This window comes from Netta rufina, assembly GCF_964035555.1.
Source record: "Netta rufina genome assembly, chromosome: 2".
NCBI lineage: Eukaryota > Metazoa > Chordata > Aves > Anseriformes > Anatidae > Netta > Netta rufina.
The window spans coordinates 121,315,782-121,321,781 of record NC_140124.1 but is presented as its reverse complement, the minus strand read 5'-3'; the positions used below and the strand labels follow the sequence as shown (position 1 = coordinate 121,321,781).

Genomic DNA, 6,000 nt, shown 5'->3' with positions numbered 1-6,000 from the left:
TGTTTGGTTTCACTTTCTCCTGGTTTAACCATGTAGTTCTTTAATATCTCCAAATGCAAACACATTTAAATCCTTTCATTCATCTTTTGGACCTACTGAGATCCAAAAGTTCATTAATGTAGTCCTTTCATTATTTTCTCTTTTTTTTTCCAGCTTTCTGTAAATTTACTTTTTTTGTATGCATTCAGGTTGACCTGATATCCTTATCCAAGTGCAATTTTATGCTTATATTCTTTTATTTTTTTTTTAGTTAACAATATCACTTTTGTAAAGGTACAGGACTGTTTTGTAAGTGTACTTTCTCCGTGTGAGACTTTTCCTTAGCTTATTAATTTATCTAAAGAGCAGAGAGAGTTCATCAGCTAAACAGGTCACGTTTGTTTTTTTCCTGATTTTCTGGTCAAGTTCTTTCAATGACTGTTTTGACCATTGAACTTCGTATCATTTCTTCTGATGCTTTGAGTGGGTTTGTTTATGCAACACTGTCATCTCTGGGGTCCATCTCTATGAAACTTTCAATAGGCAATTAGCTCTTGAAAGGTATGGTGACTGACTACCAAAGTCACTTTATATTGAAAAACAATCTGTTTGAGCACAGTCAGTTTGCTTTTATGACTCGTTTGCCCATATTGCCTGTTTTTTGAATTTATTTACTTTGCTTTCACTAAATAAAGTATTACTCCAGGTTTTAAAATTGATACCTCAGTGTACCAGGAGTGACATGGAAACAAATACAGCCTGACACTTTTCCTGCACCAGTGCTTTTTCTTCATGAGAATTTTCTTCCTGAGTACTGGAGATACCTCACTGCCTTCCTGTGGTGCTGCCATGTGGTAAAGGCCTTCTGCCCCTTTTGATCCAGTGTAGATGGAAATCTCAGTCTTGCTCTGTTATCTAATATATCCACCTGTAAGTCACTGTGGGTCAAGAGATATTATTCACTGTTTTGCAAATATGGAAGAGCTTTGTGGTTTATGTCTGTAAGGATGTCTGTGTTTGTATTTCTTTTGCTTTCTCAGTATTCACTTAAGAGTTTAAATGATATATATATGAGAGGTAATCTTTTCAATAGCCTTTTGGGGACAGAGCTTCTTTAAAATGCTAGGTAGAGAATTAAAGTGCCACCAGTAATCTCAGGGAGATGGGAAGTTGGAGTGTATTTTCTGTTTTCAGCAGTCAGTGAGAATGCATCTGCAAACTCCCCATCAGAGCCAGTAATGAGATGAGGCTGACACTTCAGGGATTTAGATCATACTAGGGGATCAAGGAGTTAAATCTTCTTACAGAGTTCACGCTCAGCTTAATCTAGACTGAGGTTGCTTTGCAGCCTTCCTCACTTCTGTTTTTTGAGTGTGGGTCCTTATACCTGGCTGCAGAGCTGTGAGGTACTAGGGCAGCCACAACAGGGAACTGCTCAGGCTGAAAGCTGAGCTCTTTTTTCCCCAGACTGGCTCAATGCACAGCTCTACGGGAGGGAGTTTGGGTGGAAGGGAAGAGATGACGGTGAGTGGGTGAAGTCAAATTTGCAGTTTCATGTTTGTCATCGTGGAGCCACGATGTGAAAGGTGGACAGTTGGGTTAGGTATGCTGAAGTGGTGGCTGGATGTTTAAGGGCTGCAGTAAAGACAGCTAGATTTACCAGCAATAAAAAGCCTGTGTGTTAAGATCATCTCTAATTACAAGGTGTGTTAAGAGATGAAATTTCAATATTGCTGTTTTTCAAACCTGGAAGAGCCTTTTCTGATTACCTGGAGGGTGGGGATTCCTTTTCAGCTGGACCTTTCTGAATCACTTTGAAACCTGTGGACTGTTCCTGTGCTAATTCTTGTATTGAATTCTTCATTGTAGAGAACTTGTGCAGTGAAGTTCTGATTTACCTTGAGTGGTTTTTCCCTGCTGAAGATCACAACCTGGTAATCTGTGTGATAGCCTGCGGCTGTCTTTTTCCTAACTGCATCCTACAGACTAGCTCTTCGCATGGAAAAGTTTTGAGATATGCTTTGAAGTGCAAATCATAACTCAGTTATGTCTTTAAAACACTCTGGAAATGAAGTATGCAGGGGTGTGTGTGTATGTGTATATATATACATGCACACACATACACACTGAGTTTAAACACTGTGGTGCGTGTGTGGTTCGGCTTTGTTAGCAAAACTTCTTTAATTTAAGAGGTTCTATCTCCTTCACATGTGAATGCACTATTACTATGCATGTACTTACCCAGTGTAACAAATGCTGTTTGGAGACTTATAGTATAAAATATTTAAAAACAAGGATTTTGATAACTACTGAGTATTTTCTTTGTAATTTTATTTCCTGAGGTTCTGGCTAATTGATAATAAACAATTACTTACTAATGTAATGTTTCTCACTTTATTCCTTTCCTTTTTACAGTAGTGTGTGTGCAGTTCTGTTTTGTTTGGGTTTTTGATATTACTAAAGAAAGTCCAGACAGCAAGTTTTTGTTGTTGTTTTGTTTCTTGTTTCCTCCAAGAGCAGAAAACAGCGCATAGCAGAGTTATAGGTACTTGCTTGGCAGCTAGAGGTTTATGTGGTTATATTTGAAACTCCTTCAAACCATGAGAAAAATTGAAAGCTGATCTCATTTCTGATTCTTTCAGAAATCTTTTCTCATCTGATTTCTTTCCTTTGTGGCTTAATTGGGACTAGCTACTAAAACAAGTTCATATGACCCACATTACAGGACAGGAAAATGGAACGAGGGGGAAAAAAAAGTAAAATTATGCCAGTATGCTATATACAAAGTTGAGAATTTTCAACTTTATGTAATAGAAACTTTTTAAAAGGTCACCACCTGCAGCATTTTTATATTCTGAGCCAAAATACTTCCTGTATTTTCTTCACATTACCTCACCTGAACTCTGCTCTGCCCTAAATACAACCAAATATTTAATTAACCTAGTAATTGTGGAGGGATATTGGCAACATTAGATTATTCAAATGCAAGCTACGAAGACTTAGAATTATACAATCTACCTATCCAGATTTTCTACAGAAGAGAGAACTGATTGATCAAGTAGCAGGTATTAAAACCTAATTCTGCTTTTGGTTGTGCAGATAACAATTTTGTTTCCTTGTCACTGTTTTAAATACAGCTCAGTTATGTTGATCTTGGATTGAAACAGACTAATATTTCTTTCTAAGTTTGTAGTCTTAACCTTGAATTCCTTGGCTTCATGTTTAAGATATGAAAGATAGGATTTTGGAGGTTAGCTTGAAAGATAGGGAAACAGTTAAATGAGTCTGAAAACTAAGGTTGAATCAAGTACATTTGCAAGAGCAAAATTGTAAATTCATTTTTGGACATTAAATATTTTTTGTATACATGTAGAAACAAAACTTGAGAAAAATCACTGAAGTGTTTTTGAAAAATACTGTAGTGTGGGATGGTCTACTTTTCTATTCAAGTTATTTAGATTAGGTAAATAGATAACAGAAAAGTTTTTCTTTGTCTCTTACACTGTTGTGTTGTTTTTTTTTTTTGTCCATTGAAGTTGTCCACTTTAAGATCAACTCCACAATTGCTATTACAGTAAAAACAAATAAATCCTGCTTATCCTTAACTGTTATTTCATGTCTATTTTTTTTTGTCTTCTCATATCCTTCCAGTTTATGCTAGTATGGATGCCCTGTCTTTCATTAGCTGCATGCATTTCGCCATTGTATACAGGCCAAAAATAGAGCACTCAGCTAATGGATGAATACCTCTCTACTTTTAAATTTCTATAACAATACCTTCCTTGTGCATGCAGATGTGAAAGTGTAAATATTTAGCATCCCCAAAGGCATCCTGTGCCATCTGCTTCTGGTAGGTATGGTTTACCTACCGAAAAATTTCTTTTTCATATCAACAGTGGTGTTAGTTTTGATAATGCTGAGTGTTGTGTCCTCCCTTATATCTAAATGGAAGATAAAAAAAAAAAATAAAGAAAGAAAATAAAACGAAAAAAAAAGAAAATTAAATGCATTTGATTGAAGCATATTTCCAGATAATCGGACTGCAGATCTGATTCTGTGTAGAACAGGGAAGTTTCTTACTTCAGTGCAATGCTTTGGGAATTGGAGCTCTCACTTGGGATAGGGCAGAAAAACATTTAATTCAATTTTCTTCCTTGAGGAAGTTTTGGTTGCGTTTAAGTGCTGCAGCTGCTTGTTTATGGGATATGCTTGAACAGCAGTGAGAGTGTATATGTCTAAACTCTTCTAGTTGAAACTGTTCCAATCCAATGTGAAACAGTGTTTCAGCCTGCTGAGAGTGATCTTGACTCTGTAGGTCAGCTTGGTCCGAAGTTGTCTGTCTTACCTGGAAAGGAGGGGAGAAACTGGGGTTCAGTTTTTGTTACACACAGCTTTTCTCCTACAGATTTTTGTTCTCATTGCTTAAAAATTTGACTAGAAGAATGAGCAGCTTCATCGTGAAGGACTAAAAGTTTTGTCCTTGTATTCTCGGGCACACTAAAAAAACGTGTTTTGTGCCTCAACTCCCTGACGTCCTGCCTAAGTGCTGCGTTCCAGTGATGCTGCAATGGCAATGCCTCTAGGCAAGGGAGGAGCCTTCCTGCAGTCCAGTGGGTGCCCTACAGAAAGAACTCTGATCCTAGAGGTTTCTACACGCTTTGTGATGCTTTTGATGCTTTTTTTCTTTAATTAGGCTACCATCAGTATCTCTGATCAGTCTGCTTAGTTGTTGAGTCTCCAATTTGACTTAGTAATCCTATTCTTTTCTTTGAATGTTCATTCAGTTGGTTAGTTTACTGTAACAAATCTTGTAGGGACTGAAAAATAAGGAATTTAAAGTTTTATATGAGGATTGATTATATATCAAATGCATAAAAGTTCCTCATACACTTCAGCAAAAATCTGGAAAGTGGGTGCCAGAGGGACAAAATTATTTTTCATTTGACTAATTTATTATTTCAACTTTAAGTCCTGGTCTTTGTGTTTTCTTTGAATCATATCATTTTCTGTTCAATCTGGTTCTCTTTTTGTAACTAGTAGGTTTCTGATTTAGTTCGTTAAATAGGCCTTTGATAACATGCACAAGTATCTGCAATCATGTAGACGAGGGTATATTACGTGCAGAGCAGAGATAAAGATAATCAGAGAAAAACATGTTTTTCCAAGGTTGCAGTGCTGAAGATTTCTTAGATACCAGAAAGATATTTTTTTTATTATTACAAAGAGTTTATATTGCATTTATTAAAAGCATTAGAAGTAACCACAGACAAAACACCAACCCTCTCACCATTTCTGAAATACATTTTGTAAAAGAACATCAAAAGCTCAGATTTGTCCATTAAAAATGTATTACTACCACCCTAGGTACACTGAATAAAACTTTAAGATTAAAATCAATTTTACTTAAGTATAGCACTTGTAATTGTTATGTATTGCACTCTAAGTCTGTGAAGTTCAAAATGTATGCTCATTGAGTCTAGCTCTTAAAATACATTCATGAAAAATTATATGGTGTGTATATACATATGTCTATATATTTGAATGTATATATGCATACAGAAAATACATGAGGTATCTCTCAGTAATGAGACATAAAAAAAAATATTTAATATGAAGGGTGAGAATAATATCAACAGACAGTGCTGTAAACTTCCTTTTTTTTTTTTTTTTTTTTTTTACTCAAAATACCTGGACCCCACCTTTAAAAAAAAAAAAAAAAAGTGAAAACTGCAAAATAATTGCCATTTTATTGTTGAAAATGGTTTGCAATAGTTGTTTTTATCTGTTAATCTTATTTGATAAGGTCGTTTGGCAAAAATGTCAAACAGTACTCAGCCATGCAGTTATTTTCTATATATTCATTGCTACTGATTCATCTCTGTTAGTGGTAGGGTAGTTTACTGTAGTTTACTTTAGATTTTTATTTCTCTCGCTTTTTAGTATTGCTCTTTATTATTATCATTTTTTTTAAACCAAGATTATATTAAATTTTGCATATCATCTGACATAACTTTTACTTCT

The 6,000-nt window shown here is 35.3% G+C and overlaps 1 protein-coding gene across 1 annotated transcript in view; it reads left to right on the top strand.

The window, feature by feature from the left end:
* The first annotated feature begins 1,851 nt into the window (after nucleotides 1-1,851).
* Nucleotides 1,852-6,000, top strand: part of LOC311206478 (aspartyl/asparaginyl beta-hydroxylase-like) — a 31,039-nt gene continuing 26,890 nt past the window's right edge. The window contains exon 1 of the mRNA XM_084281819.1: nucleotides 1,852-1,913. The gene's annotated coding sequence lies outside the window, so the exon portion shown is untranslated. The remainder of the gene's footprint in view (nucleotides 1,914-6,000) is intronic.